Genomic DNA, 16,378 nt, shown 5'->3' on the forward strand with positions numbered 1-16,378 from the left:
CTATCTGCTAAAGATTAATGGCAGAAGAAGGGAAATTGAACTTAGGTTATCACTAACTTCTAAACATACTTATTGTCTTCCACAGACATACCTCTAAGTGTGTTAATGACTTGTTCTCTGAAGTTTATCTCTCCTCCATTTTAAAGTATATTTTAAAGTGTACATATAGCTGTTGCAAAGTCCCTGAGTCACAGGTTCTGTATCAATTGTCCATGCTCCTGACCTCCCCTACCGCCCCCCACTTGCCTCACCTATAGAAATCTTCTTTATCTCCTTTATCTAACAGTAAAAATGTCTTACTAGGGTTTATATTTCTAAGCATAACACAGAAACCAGGACTGTACGTCTCCTCTCACCATAAACAGCTACAAAATTACACAAATTGTATCAGGCAACTGTTGCTGGCACTGAACTAAACACAGTGCAATTTGGAAGCCCCTGAATTAAGGGGAAAACTCAACATGAGCTTCTTGCCTGCTGTGCCTTTCTGCTTTCCAAGCTCTCGTCTACAATGGCAGACCCCCAGGAGAACTAAAATCTCACCGAGCCAAGGGGCAGGGAGAGCAGTCTGGGTTGCTAACACGCCTAAATGTACAGTGTAGGGCCCCTGAGAAAAGGGAGCTGCACTGGGAATGGCAGCAGTCTGTGTGAGGGTGTATTATGAATTGCTGGCTAAGGTCTAGATGGCATTTCTACAGAGTAAGTTCCAGAAGGCCTAGAAGAGATGTCCTGTGTTGTCGCTGAGAACTGAATGGTGATACCAGAGACCAGGCACCGCTGCAGGACACTGGACGTTGATGCCAGCCAGAGAAGAGAGAACTCACTGAGCACCTCAGACTTTCAGTGGAGACCGAAGAAAGGTTCCACCATGAAGGTTCCACCTTCCCAGAAGGAAGGGCCAAATTCATGAATTTAGTTTGAAACCAAAGTAGACTTGTCTTACCAAAGAAGAAAATGAAGCCTACAGGGCAAAAATAATTTGCCTCAAATTAAACTGTTGCTAAAACAGAATTCACTACTGTTGCATTCAGCAAACGTGAGAACAAATGTCGGAGACTTTTAGGGTATTAAAGATGTTGCTTTATTGGCCAAGTTTAACCTGCGCAGGCGCGAAGGCTCTAAGTGTCCAGAGACACGGTACCTACAAGGGCTGCAGATGAGAGAGTCGCCCCGAGGGCTCACAACTAGGTTCTTATATAGGGGTTTTGGCGCGAGCAAGTGCTTTACGGAAGCTGATGTGGCAGTTAGCTATTTGCTTACAGAGACTGCGCGTGGGAACAGGGTAAAATTCAAATTTTTAAAACTAAACAAAGCATTGCTTATCTAGCATACCCAGGGGAGAATATTTGCACGACACAGGACGTTTGCTTAACTACATCCAACACTCTGTCTCCCTTGTTAGTTCTTTTTAGCTACAATGCGGTTCCTGTTTACTAAGGTCACATTTAGTTCTTAATTTTCTTGTTCCCAACAACTACCTTTTCTAGAAAGATTACCTAATACAGGCTCTCTATGATGTGCTGTTAACAACATCCAGCATATCATTTTTAAATAACTACTACTGTAACCTCTCTGAAACTTCATTTGTTTCACATGACTTTTTTGCTTTTCTTCCCTTTTGAGTAAACTGGTCTCATCTAGCACCCTGACTCACCTGCCTCCTTCTCCCTTGCATATCCACTCCCTTAGTTACTAAGCTCTCAGGACAATGAGATTCTGGTTAACATCGCATAATCTTAGGAACAGAGCCTTGGGTCTGTTGACCACAGAGACAGAATTTCAGTAAAACCAGACATAACTTTTAGGTTTCAGTTGTCTTTCAGCTCCAGAACCACCCCATTGACCACATACTTGTAACACCAGACAAAGCCACACACGCCCTGACTGACATCAGGAACAGATGAACTGACCTACTACCCCCATCCTAGTGTTGACCAATCAGTAGAGACCTCAACCTTGACCACAAGCCTCACTCCCTTAGTCGCCATGATTAGTAATCTTTCCCTGGTATAACTTATCTCCTAGGAGCTATGGGGGAGCCAGGTCTTTGAGCATTAGCTCATTTTCGACTCCAGGCATGGCACCACTTCCTCAACTAATAACCTCTACTTTCTTTTTTTAAAAAATATTTTATTTATTTTTAGAGAGGGAAGGGAGGGAGGGAGTGGGGAAGAGAGAGAGAGAGAGAGAGAGAGAGAAACATCAATGTGCGGTTGCTGGGGGTTATGGCCTGCAACCCAGGAATGTACCCTGGCTGAGAATCGAACCTGGGACACTTTGGTTCCCAGCCTGCTCTCAATCCACTGAGCTACGCCAGCCAGGTAACCTCTACTCTCTTTGCTGAAGCCTCCCATTCCCACATATTGGGCTTTGACACACACTGGACCCTGTTCGGTGCTAACACTACACACACGTGGAGATGTTGAAAATGTGAGCCATATATATTTCTGTAAATAACTGAATATTTATAATAATCCTATTCTCTTGTTCCTTATGTTTTCCATATATGCATGGGTCAAGTTACATCTTCACAGATGGACAGAGGGTCTTTAATATTTGGAATAGCTATTTCATTAACATATATGTATTCTGCTTTCTAAAGGCACACAATATATGGCGACCAAAGGCATTTTGTGTTTAACTAGAGGGAAATAAAAAGTAAAGGAAACATAAAATTTCACAAAAATTTCACAAAATAAGCAAGATAATATAAAAGCAACACAGATAATTACAATAAAAAGAAAGATATATGTGGATAGTATCAGAAAAATATTAAAGTATGGTTCATATTTCTACCTTTCTATGAGCCATTACTGAAATAAAATTTCCATCTGTGACAAAATTATGAAATACACTTTGTAAATGTTTGATTTGTGGTAACTTAGGGAAAGACTGTAATTATTAAATAGAATAAAACTAAATAGGATTTTTATTATTTTTAATTGAGCATTTCAACATATATGAAATTATCCTTTTAATTTTTTTACATACATAGTTAGCTATTAAACTAAAAGCACTCTCCTACTCGCAAAATTTGGTAGTATTTTTAAGGGAAATGCATCAGTATTATGCATGTATTTGTTTCATCACAGTAAACATCTAAGAAATAAATATACACAGAAAGTGCATAATCTAAGTTATATGTGTCCTCATCTATTACATGCACTATTAGAAAAAAATGGTGCAAATTTAAAATTTACATTCAGGCTTTGTCTATTGTCTTTGAAACCCAATTCCATTATTTGGGAGCATATATTCATTTACAGAAGGAGCTATTTCTCAATGCTATACCAAAGCTCACAGAGCTTCCTAAATGAAAAGGAAAAGATGAGCCTTCCTATTGCTCAGGGGAAGAAACAACTGCTCCAGGGGGAAGAAATCTGCTCAGGAGTCACTAGCTTAAGGTGAGGGGCACTGCAAGAGCAGGCTTGTGAGAGATTAATTAGCCGCCAGAGAAGGAAGTCCCACTCTGACTTCCCTTGCAAGGTGAAAATGGACTAAAGTGATGGAGCATGACAGCACTGTAAGGGATGGAAATCATTTGTACATTTCCATCAAAAACATAAACACTGAAGCCTGATGCAATTTTCTATCTGTTGCCCTGCCTGCTGCTTTCCTATCATTTCTGTAGACAGAAGGTAGTTCACGGGCAATAGCTCATTCTTAACTCACCTCCTGCTTTTCCTTTATTTCCTTGTGTCTCCTCTATTCTCTTTCCTGCCCCCTGATTTAATTTACCCTTCTAGTAACTGAATGATGGACAGTTTTCCGAACTTCCAACTCACTGTAAAACAAAGCAAAAGCAAAGCTATCTATTCTTCTAGAGCAGTTACATTTTCATTTACAATATATTTCCCATACATAAGTTAACTCATAAAAGGACACCAATTTTAACACATAGTTTTCCTTTGTGAGGTATTTTATTTTATTTTATTTTTTGGTGTGGTTGTTTTAACACTGTTAATATTGAATATGAAATTGTACCTTTAAACTTCAGGCTTGTATGAATTTAGAGATCAACAAAATGTGGTTAATGAAATTATGGAGCATTTATGAAAAGGCAGCAGGACTATATTTTTAGTAAACATGAAGAAAAGGCCCAGTATATCTATCCTTTTTTTTTGAAAAAGTGAATGGAAATTCATTTTTATTAACCCTTTGTAAGACCTGGATTTTAAATAGTATTTATGTAATTGAGCCAACATAAAATAATAAGATTTATCATGGGGTTTATCTGAAATAAAAATTCTTTATGAAGTACCTAAATCTAAGAATCTAAAATAAACATAAGTGAAAGTTATTTAAAACCTTCTACTGCAATTCATAATGTCCAAGTTCAGTGAGGGATTCCTCCCATCCCCTGGTCTATTTTTTAACCCCATCAAAATTTTCATCTCAGCAAGGCAAAGTCCTCAGGGGACATCCAAATTTTGACTTCAGAAGTTAATAAAAGGTAAAGAATGGGAGCCCTTTGTGTGTTTTCTGTTATGACAAACACATAAAGTCCCTCATCATGCAATAGTTTCTTTTTCTGTGACCATGGAATTCAGCTAACCATTGAGTGGAGGAAGTGATATTTAAATACAATCTACCAGGGAGTGTGCCACAAGCTCCACCTTAAAGATCACTGTAATCCATTGTGAAATAGTAATCTGTGATGCGTTCTGAGTGTCTTCCCTAGGGAAGCTCACGAACAGGTCACAGCTCCTGGACAAAGGGAAGCTCTTGTCTAAAACCCTTAATAAACATACAGTCTGAGCATTACTTTGAAATGGTACTAAAACCCCACATATTTAACGCGGAGATTTTTGGTAACCTGAAACACCTGGAATGCAGCCAGCATGTTGAGAATAAAAGCAAAAGGTGAATAAATAAAATAACTATAATGGGGCTGAAGGCTCAAGTACCAAGTCCTCACTCAGACTTTTTGCCAAGGGTGTGCATGCAGGGAGGGGTTCAAAGGCTGCAGGCATGCACACTGGTGACAGTGAGAAAAAGTGGAAGCTTAGCCGTAAATGTCAGTAAACTGGGAAATGGACAAAATAGAATAAAAAGACCAAATATTGGAATGGCAACCTAGGGAAAATTAGCAAAGGCAAAAGGGAAGAACTGTATACTACAACAGTTCCTACATTCAACACTGTAGTTTAAGCTGTCATATATTGAGTGTCTACTGTTGTAATTTACATGTATTAACACCCTATAGTACAGTTGGCCTTCATGACTGGCAGATTCCGTATTTGTGAATTGCCTAATTGCTAACAGTCATTTCAGCCCCCAAAGTGAGGCTTTTGCAGGCATTCCCAGGTGTGGGCATGCAGAGAATGGCAAAAAAATTAGAGTTACATGATGCACCCATCCCTGCTGAGTTTAAACTAGGTGAAGTTCCACCTTCTTGTTTCAAGTCCATGCTATAAGCCACGACCTTTTTCAGTCTGTTTAGTGCCACCATTTTCACATTTTGTGCTTTTTATGGTAGTTTTGGTGATTTTGCTGCTTAAAATCACCCTCAAGTGTACTGTTATCCCGTGTTCCTAAGAGCAAGGAGGACATGGTGTGACTTAGGGGGAAAATGTGCGTTAGGTAAGCTTTGTTCATGCATGAGCTATATAGTGCTGTTGGCTGTGAGGTCAACGTGAATGAGTCAACGACATATTTTAAATAAGTGTCTTTAAACAGAAACACTCATAAAAATATTGACTGATTGATGAACCAGCTTGCAGGATACTAACCCTGTGTTCCTCTTAGGAGCAATGGTTTTGTATTCACCAATTCAGTGTGTGCAGTAACATTATAAAAGATAACTACCTTAAATAACAAGAACCAATTGTATTGATAAGTTCTCCAGTTTATAGATAAGAATGCTAAAATATATACAATCTAAGGAACTGGTATTACACAGGTGGTTAGTGATGGAGGCACCTTTTCCCCCCAAACAGTTGGCTTAAGACCATGTACTTTTTTTTAAGATTTTATTTATTTATTTATTTATTTAGACAGAAGGGAAGCAAGAGAGAAAGAGAGGGAGAGAAACATCAATGTGTAGTTATCTCTCACATGCCCCCAACTGGGGACCTGGCCTGCAACCCAGGCGTGTGCCCTGACTGGGAATCCAACTGGCAACCCTTTGGCTCGCAGGCCAGCACTCAGTCCACTGAGCTACACCAGCCAGGGCAAGACCATGTACTTTTAACCACTATCTATACCGCGCTCCTCATTACACAGCACAATATAATGTCAACAGTGGACCGTGGGTCATCGGCCACTGAGGAAATTAAGCTCTGCAGGCAGAACAATATAACATGCATTTCACAGACATTTTTTAAAAAAAATAGTTACTATTTGAAATATTTCAGTGCTCCAGATGAAATATTCATTATCTAGAATATTAATTTCTGTTAGGCTATCCTTCCACAATGCCAAACAGATCAATTTTTATGAGTTAGAAACATTTTTTAATTTAGGTAAAATGACTGTCATCTGGTCTGACATAGTGGTGCTCTGTCATCAATTTGTGCTGGTTTACAGGACAGTGGGACACATCTCTCCCCAGTTCCACATTTAGTAAATTTACCTGGGCAGTGTGAAGTCTGTCATGGTGGGGATGTTTAGACCAGGGAAACTGACAGATGCTGCACGTCAAGGTTTCATTTTCCTGAGAGAGGGCTTATAAGCTCACTTCTGCCTGATTTTAATATCCTTGGTGTAGCCAGAATTTATGTTTCAACTTTATTTTAATTAAAGATTTCCTTGTCTTCCCTTTTTTATTGGGGTGACACGTTAACAAAATTATACGGGTTTCAGTTGCACATTCCACAATGCATCATCTGTGCACCGTATTGTATGTTCATCACCCCAGGTTGACTCCTTCCATCAGCGTGTACTCCCCTTCTATTCCCCCAACTTCTCCCACCAATGACCCCCAGCAAGCACCACGCTGTTGTCAGTGCCCATGAGTTCTCTTTTTTATTCTTCTTTGCCCAATCCCTCCACCACACCACCCAGCTCCCACCCCCTACTGCTGAGAGCTGTCAGCCAGCTCTTGATCTGTGAGTCTATCTCTATTTTGTTTTTAGCTCATTTCATTTGTTAGATTCCACATATGAGTGAGATCATATGGTATATGTCTTTCTCTGACTGGCTCATTTCACTTAGCATAATGTTCTCCAAGTTCATCCATGATGTCATATAGGGTACCATTTCCTTCTTTTTTATGGCTGAATAGTGTACCCGTACCACAGCTTTATTAATCCACTCATCCACTGATGGACATTTGCTCGGGCTGCTTGCAAATCTTGACTATTGTAAATAATGCTTCAATGAACATAGGGGTGCATGCATTCTTTTGAATTTCTTCAGATAAATTCCCAGAAGTGGCATTACTGGGTCAAAAGGCAGTTCCCTTTTTAATTTTTTGAGGTAACTTCATACTACTTTCCACAGTGGCTGCACTAGTCTGCATTCCCACCAACAGCGCAAAAGGGTTCCCCTTTCTCCACATCTTCACTGACACTTGTTTGTTGATTTACTGATGATACATATTCTGCTGGGTATGACATGATATCTCAATGTGGTTTTAATGTGTAGTTCTCTGATGACTGGTGATGTTGACCATCTTTTCCTATATCTACTGGCCATCTGTATGACATCTATTCATGTCCTTTGCCAATTTTTAATTGAATTGTTTGTGTTTCTGGTGTTAAGATATAAGTTCTTCATAAATTTTGGATATTAACCCATTATTAGCTGTATGATTGGTAAATGTGTTCTCCCATTCAGTGGAACACATTTCTGAAGGTTGTCTTTTCATTTTGTTAGTTTCCATTGCTGTGAAAAAAAGTTTTTAGTATGATGCAATCCCTTTTGTTTACTTTTTCCTTCTTTCCCTTGTCTGAGGAGGCATATCAGAAAAAAATACTGATAGGAGAAATGTCTGCGATTTTACTGCCTGTTTTCTTCTAGGACTTCTATGGTTTCAAGACTAACGTTTAAGTCTTTTTTAAAAAAGATTTTATTTATTTATTTTTAGAGAGAAGAGAAGGAAGGGAGAAAGAGGGGGAGAGAAACATCAATGTGAGAAAGAACAGTTGTTTCTCATTTGCACCTGACCAGGGACCAAACCTGCAACCCAGGCATGTGCCCTGAGCAGGAATTGAACCTGCGTCCTTTGGCTTTGCAGGATATAATGCCCAACCAAGTGAGCCACATTGGTCAGGGCAACATTTAAGTCTTCAATCCATTTTGAGTTTACTCTTGTGTATGGTGTAAGAAGATGGTCTAGTTTCATTTTTTGCATATATCTGTCCAATATGCCCAATACCATTTATTGGCTAGACTATCTTTAGCCCATTGTATGTTTTTGCCTCCTTTGTCAAATATTAATTGCTTGTAAATCTGTGGGTTTCTTTCTGGGATCTCTATTCTGTTCCATTGATCTATATATCTGTTTTTATGCCAGTATCATGCTGTTTTGATTACTATGGCCTTGTTGTATAGTTTGATATTAGGTAGTGTGATTCCTCCAACTTAGCTCTGCTTTCTCAAGTTTGCTGTTGCTGTTCGGGATCTTTTGTGCTTCTATATAATTTTTTTGGAATATTTATCCTAGTTCTGTGAAACACGCCATTGTTATGTTGATAGAAATTACAATGAATCTGTACATCGCTTTGGGTAGTATGGGCATTTTAATGATGTTAATTCTTCCTATATACACACATGGTATGTGGTTCCATTATTTGTATCTTCTTCAATTTCTTTCTTCAGTGTCTTATAATTTTCAAAGTACAGGTCTTTCACATCCTTGGTTAAATTAATTAAAGATTACTTTTAAAATACCATTTATTACCTGATTACCTTGCATGTATTGAGAAATATCTCTTTTATTTTCTTTATTTTGTTTTTTTTAATTTTTTTAACTCATTATATCTGATATGGTGAGACTAAATGTAAGTGTCTTGGTTCTTCAGAACACGATACCAAAATATTTGTTTAGTAATTTCCTAAACCATCCTTTAATTTCAGAGCATAGGTTCATTACCTCCCATTTATATCTTCTGGGTAATTTTGTGCCTATTAAACAAATGTAAAATATGATTCTCCCTGAATATTATTATAAAACACAGAAAGAGCTAGAAGTGAAATGTCACATTGCTGAGTTGACTCATGGTCTGGGTGTCTGAAGTTAATAGACTAAATAAAATGGTTACTTATGCTTTAGAACCTGTGTCTTATGATGTGGAACCATGAAAGCCAATCTTTCATATGCCTCAACCTCAGACCTCAGTAAGAAAGAGTGAATGCTCATATGCTTCAGTCATACACTGCTGCTTTTTATGTTCTGCAGCTAGATGAGTTTTTAAAGAACTTTTGATTCTAAAAATTCTATGATTTAAAACTATCAACCCATCATTTAATGTCTTGTTTTTTACATACACAACAGATCAACAGGGTTGTTTTGAAACATTGTTCTAAAAAAAATAAAGCTTTAGACAAAACAGGAACTAAATTAGCTTTAAAGATAATTATAGCAAATTCATTGTAAACTGTAAGTTGATCAATAGATATAACAAGTAGTTTAAATCCAAAACACACTTCCAAAATCTTCTATTCAATTTTCTTTTACAAAATATTTTAATATAATATGATCAAAATAGCCAAATTAGTACATTTGAATGTTACACCTCTTCCTCTCCACGTCAACCCCTTGAATGAGAGTTTTAGTGAGAAACCAAATATCAGGATTGGGGCCAAGTTTAATGGAAAGAGGCATGATAGCTAGCCATAGTAGCCAGGCTCTGGGTGAGCAGGGAACCCGGCAAGCATAGCAGGAAGGAGAGGAAGTGGGGCTAAAACGAGGGGGAAATCCTTAGATATTAGGGGACTAGATTGTTGGGAAAGAATGATTTCAGTGTGGGTTTCGCTCAGCTCAGAGTTTTCATTCAAAGCTCAATGTGGTATTTTCTGACCATAAAGAGATGGAAAACTGAATGGACCCACAACATCCATTTGTCACATCATCCTGTTTGTTTCCTTCATTTCACCAATCACCAGGTGAAATCAGCTTGATTATCTTTGTCCTTGTAACCTCTCCCATCCATCAGCCCTGCCTAGCATTATATGCTCCAGTAAGAGACCATTATTCCCAATACTTAACCCTCAATCGGATCTCCTTCCCTTTGGATTTTATATTGAAATATTGAACATGTTGTTTAAACATAAACTGAGTCTTATGTGGATTTCAAGTAGCTTAAAAAAGAAAGAATTGTATGATTAACACAAATAATCCAAGAACTAATTTCTTCTGATCTTAATTCACAAGTTTAGTTTTAGGACTAAAATCTTCCTAAAAGTATTACATTGATAAGTCCTATGTCATCATCCTTGATGGTATCAATAGGTGGCCCCATTTTTCCACTTCTACTTTAAAATGTGAATAAAAATGAACATTTTTATAAACACTTTATGTGAATAAAAATGTGAATTTAAAATGTTAGATTGGAAAGAGAAACAATGGTGAGGAAACTGTTAGAAAACATTTTAACCTGGCTGGCATAGCTCAGTGGATTGAATGCGGGCTGGGAGCCAAAGTGTCCCAGGTTCGATTCCCAGCCAGGGTACATGCCTGGGTTGCAGGCCATAACCCCCAGCAACCGCACATTGATGCTTCTCTCTCTCTCTCTCTCTCTCTCCCTCCCTCCCTCCCTCCCTTCCCTCTCTAAAAAATAAATAAAATCTTAAAAAAAATAAATAATAAATAAAATCTTTAAAAAAAAAGAAAACATTTTAAGCTTTTCAGGGGATCTTCAGTTTTGTCACAGCACGTCTAGTGTACAATGTCCCCTGCAACTTAATTATCCCATGGTTGCTGCCATCATCTGCCCACAGTGACTTGATGCAAAATGGTGAAATGAAAAATTGCTATTTGGAATCTTAGCTCCTCATTTTCTTTCTCCTTTTGCTATATACATCTAATACCCTTCTGAGTTGAGGAAAAAAAAAAACAAAGGCTTATAGGAGTACTTCAGATAGAGTCATTTTTTTAGCATCTGAAGACAAAGTATATGGAACTGTTCTTAGCCTCTCATTTGTCTGTTCCTGGTGTGTCTTACTATTTCTTTCTCTTCTTACTCTTTAATACATCCTATAACACCTGAAAACAAGAATAAAAGATGAGAAATGTTGGCAGAAGTTACATGCAGCTAGATGAAATATAATTAAACTCAGCTTGAACTTCCTAAGCCAGGATACATTTCCTTATGAATGTCCTCCCTAGAAATGAAAATACTAGAAATGGTAAACACAATTTAGATACATATCTTTCTCAATAAGCTCAACTTTCCTGTTTACCCAAAGGATTCTCTCCTTCTTTCCAGAGCCCAGAGCTTTCTACCCACCAAACCTGAATATAAAATACATGAAAACATTTTTAAAGAGACGGAATTAGTGAGGGCAAATAAGCTTGCTAATAGCTTTGGTAGAAGAGCTTCCTCATTAATTCACTCTCAATCATTTTAAGTTATGGATTCAGTGGCTTTATATCTGTTTTTATTCAACATGTCTTTATACTGAGTATAGTAACCATACATTCCGATTTTCATGACTGTTTTAATTTTGTATAATTTCATTATTTTCAATAAGTAGGTTCCATGAAATATGCCTTAAATATGATTTAATTTCTATGTCTCCAAAATATTCCATGCATGACATACAGGACTAAACTCCTTGTCATAATTTACCCATTATGTATTTGTTCTAAAATTGTATTTTGGAATGAATTTCTTTAATGTCAGTTGTCTTCATGACATCAATGTGTGAGGCTATTCCTCTATGATGATATAATCTATTGAAATATCAACCTGCATTATTTTCCTGGTGTTTTCCCCCAATCCCTCAGCTGAGGCAGGGAGAAAGCCTTTGTCATTGTTTGCCTCTGGAATGTTGGATAGACAAATAGCAGAAACTATGTGGAGGCAAATGTATTTCTTATCTTTTCTAAAACTCTAATCTCAAGCAAGTTATCTCTGAAGGGAGGGAAAGCTGCTGGGAACCTTTTACAGGGGAGGAGAAAGAGTGGGAGGGATTTCTTCAAAGAGGGAAAGGTGAATGGATGCTTGTCAAATTCTGTGAGAAGGAATTCTGTTATCACTCATTGCAGTGCCCGGAGAAGAGGTCAGATCTCAGAGAAAAAGGCTGAGTGGTCCTTGTGAGGGGTGGAGTGCCAGACCCTAGGCTCACCAGTTGTTCAGAAATATACAGACAACACCAAAGTATCAGACATCATCATGAAGCTGGGCCACTGAGCAGTAAGTTGAAAACAAATGACTAGAAAAGGTCCTGATTATTAATGGTGAATGAAGTCCTAGATAATTGGCACAAGCCTAGGGAATGGACATACTAAGAATGCGTAAGAATTTTCAGCTAGACTTATGAGAAAGAGACTCAAGTCCAAATTATCTTGACTTCTGGAAAATAAGGAAATAAAATATTTCTCCCACACCTGATTTGCAGGCAGAGACACATACTCAGTGGTTATAAATCTATCCATCACACAGTTAAAGCAAGTTCATGTATGTTATTCACGGCAGGGAGAGAGAAAAGTTGGAAGGGGTGAAACCAGTCTTTTCTAGGCTACCACTTGCTCATCGCCATGGTCCTCTCACACCCTGGGTTCCTCTCAGACCCTGAGCTCTTGCCCCGTGTTAAAGTTGCCAGGGGTGTCCAATCTCTTGGCATTTCTGGGCCACACTGGAAGATGAAGAGTTGTCTTGGGCCACCCATTAAATACACGAACACTAATGAAAACTGATGAGCAAACGAAATGTTTTAAGTACATTTACGGTTTTGTGTTGGGCCTCGTTCAGAGCCATCCTGAGTCAGTAGTGGCCCATGGGCCATGGGCTGGACACCCTGCAGCCGCTCACCAATTCCCGAAGGGTTTTTGCTGCTGTTTCTAGCACATAGTTACACTCAGGAGCTTTCCCACCTCATGATTCTCAGGTCAGGCTTTGGTGAGCTCTAGCTAATTTAATAAATTAGTCCTAATGCTAATGAAATGAGAAGGGTGCATGGGAGGCTTGCTTTAATCTAGCAGCCACCCTCCCTTTTCCCTCAGGTCAGTGCCACCAGAGAATATTTTTAATAGTCACCTTCTGAATATTGTAATAAATACTATATAAAAACCACAATAAAGCTATTTATTGATTCTTCTTCCAAGAAAAGTCATTCCAATTGCAGTAATGTTACTTCATCTAAGAAAAGAAACAAGTAAGATAGTAAGCTGGTAGGAAAATAGATATTTTGGGTCACAAAGGACCTTGTAATAACCCTTAAATTGTATGAGTAAGTCAATTGTCTGTGTTTAGATCTGTTCTTGAGTATGGAAATAATTTTGCTCCACTGATATCTTTAAGCAAAGTATATCCATTTTATCTCCTTTCAATTGTAACCGTAATGTGAAGAACAAAACTTAAAATAGAGGTTGCTTAACAAAAGCAGCCATGAATGTGTAGGGGAATCAGTCAGGTGGGTCTCAGATTCAGTGAATGGAAGCAGACAGTTTAGTAATAATAATAGTAATTCTTTTCTACCTGCATCTTAGTTTTCTAAACCTGAGGTCCCCAACCCCCAGGCCATGGACCTGAATGGGTCATGGCCTCTTAGGAATCGGGCTGCAAGGGAAGCTCGCCTGAGCTCTACCTCTGGTCCCCACCCACTTGCTTCTCCACCCCTGCTCCTCCTCTGCTCCAGTCCCTGACCCCTCTCCATGGACAAACTGGTCCCTGGTGCCAAAAGGTTGGGGGCCACTGCTCTAAACAACTTAAGGGAAATTATTTTCTCTCTTTGAACTATCTATCTAAATAATAGCTGGATTATAAGAGATGACATCATAAAGGATCTTATTTTTGATCTGCAACTAGTAAATAAAACTTTTATCACTCTGTTGATCAGAAAGGAATAATTGGATATCGCACATTTTAAAGACACATTTGCTTAAGAATGTGCTTTCCTGTCTCCACTTTGTTAACTCAATGACCTCTACTTTTTATACGGAAACTGACGTTCTCTATTTTCTTGGTCATTCATTTACCAGTCCATTAAAGTATGTCACCTAGTGTGTGTCCCTCACCATTATTACAGTGAATTATGTATCAGGGCTCGCTGCATTTTACTGCTATCGTGACGGCTACTCACACCTCCTTCCCATAAAATCACACAAACACTGAGCTAATTAATGTTTTAAGGAAAACCGCCATCCGTAAAAATATATATTAAAACAAGTTTGAAAAAGACACACATGCTTTTCTTTATATTTATAACATCATATTGCCCTAACTTTTCTTAACTTCCACCTGCTATTTGCTTCACAAATTGATTTGTTAGGGTCTGAATATAGTGTTAGAAAAGTTATGCAGGATCTTACAAGTTATTATAAAGATATATTATTACCTTGGTCCTGTTGGCAGATTGTTGCCAACCTAAAGATAAAGATCATAAAGAAAATGGCATTTGTATCGCCCGTCTACCATGTGCTTTTTATCTTTCACATGTGCTGTGTTCAAAGCAGGGACAGCACTTTGCAGTGAGCACCCATACACAAACATAGTAAAGTGACCAGATTAAGACATTAAAATGCCAGTTTGTTTTATGAGGTTATAAATACGTCCTATCATGTCTTTACATTTTACAGCCTCTATTTTATTCCTCGGTAGATGCTCATAAGACATACCCAATTACTCATGTCAAGAAAACTACCAGCATTTCAATACAGAAAGACATCTTTTGTTTACTATAGTGTAACTTTGATTCAATATTTTCTTAAAGAAAACTGAGATTTTTATGTGAGAAAACACTGTTTTCCTATTAAGCATATCTTTCTTGAGAAGCAATAGATATTTCTAGAGTATTTCTTCCACTTAAAGTTGGATTTCTTCTGCCTTCTGGCCAGGTCCCGGAACTGCATGTGATGTGAGTGGGATTTCCACAACAGAAACACAATACATGGCTCCAGGGCAGTGCCATTAAATCATGCTTTAGGGTGCTCGGTTTTGAATGTCTATTTTTCTTAAGAAACAATAATCGGCACATTATTTATATTTATGCAAATGACACATTCTCAGTAGTCCCGTGAAAATGACTTCAGCCATTCCACTGAATCACACAAATATGGCAATATCTTCTGCACTGTGTGATTGGGCCATTGACCTTGAGGTTTCTTGTTCAGAAGAGTGAGTGGGTTTGAAAGGGCTGATTCATGTCAGGCAATTGCTTCCTCGCAAATTGCAAAAATAAATAAATACGCCATCTACGTATTCTGCCCTTTGAGCGTGAGGAGCAGCGGTTACCTGCAGGGTGTCATTCTCCGTTAGCTGTCTCTCAGCCTCATGCTGAGCAGATGCTTCTGCTAAACGAGGCAGCGAAGCAGCTCCGACTCTGCCTGCTTCAAGCCGACATGATCTGCTTGTGCCTGTCACTTCTTAGCTCATTATGTCGCTGTTAGTTTTGCTTGAAGTCTTTCGTTTATCCTTTGGGTATGGCCAGCCTCCTTCAGGTAGTCACATAATTGTTTTCTCATTCAGGTGCCATCCATTTTCATTACATGACTGGTCAGCACAGCGGAAAGTTGATGAGGATGACTCATGTGCCGATTAGACATCTGTATTATAAGGCCAACTTTTATATGACTTTGTCTTATCATTTGTGTGTAGCAGCACTTATACACAATGGGAACATCAATCAATGCATATGTCAATAATTCCCAACAATTTTTTTTCATGCTTATATAACTAGCACTTCTTAGGTTCACCTAAATAACTGATGCAATTTTTGCACCTATTAGTTGTTACTAGTCTGCTTAATTACTGCAGACAGTAATTCTTAATTCTATGAGCTCAAATGGTCCCTCTGAAAAACAAAAACATACAGATATATTTACATATATACATAGCTCTATCTACTATATAAAAATGAAATTAGTAGGAAATAATAATCTAGAAAAATCGATATATTGGCCTGACTGTACTATAAAAAGAAATAGAAATAAAGTAACTTATAACAAAATAATGTGTTTTTCAACATATAACTGCTCAGGCCCTACACTAGGAGACACAGTGATGCACCAGAGGCTCACATGTATAGGACAGATGTGGTTGCAATGCCACAAACGCCAACTGTTAAGGCATGCTGTCTCAGAGACTCAAAGTCAAGTGGTCTTCCTGCCACTGAGGCAATTTTCTGCAACAGTAACCAACTCTTGGTAAAGTTCTGCTAAAAATTTACAAAGAATTTGCATTCCTGAAAAACAGTATATAACTAAAACTTAGAAGACAATGCTTTGTGTTTATTTTTATTGTGGAGTGGAGTTCTAGCCAATAAAAAAAAT

General features: G+C 38.2%; 1 protein-coding gene and 1 long non-coding RNA gene across 5 annotated transcripts in view; one reads left to right on the forward strand and one right to left on the reverse strand.

Moving 5' to 3' along the window:
• The window catches only part of SPAG16 (sperm associated antigen 16), a 738,021-nt gene that overhangs the window by 306,147 nt on the left and 415,496 nt on the right, over positions 1 to 16,378 (reverse strand). The window lies entirely within an intron of this gene.
• On the forward strand, positions 1,023 to 11,390 carry LOC118499997. The gene is made up of 3 exons (XR_004902517.1): positions 1,023 to 1,092; positions 8,083 to 8,086; positions 11,380 to 11,390. It is a non-coding gene; the product is annotated as an uncharacterized LOC118499997 (long non-coding RNA).

Source organism: Phyllostomus discolor, chromosome 4 (genome assembly GCF_004126475.2).
Source record: "Phyllostomus discolor isolate MPI-MPIP mPhyDis1 chromosome 4, mPhyDis1.pri.v3, whole genome shotgun sequence".
NCBI lineage: Eukaryota > Metazoa > Chordata > Mammalia > Chiroptera > Phyllostomidae > Phyllostomus > Phyllostomus discolor.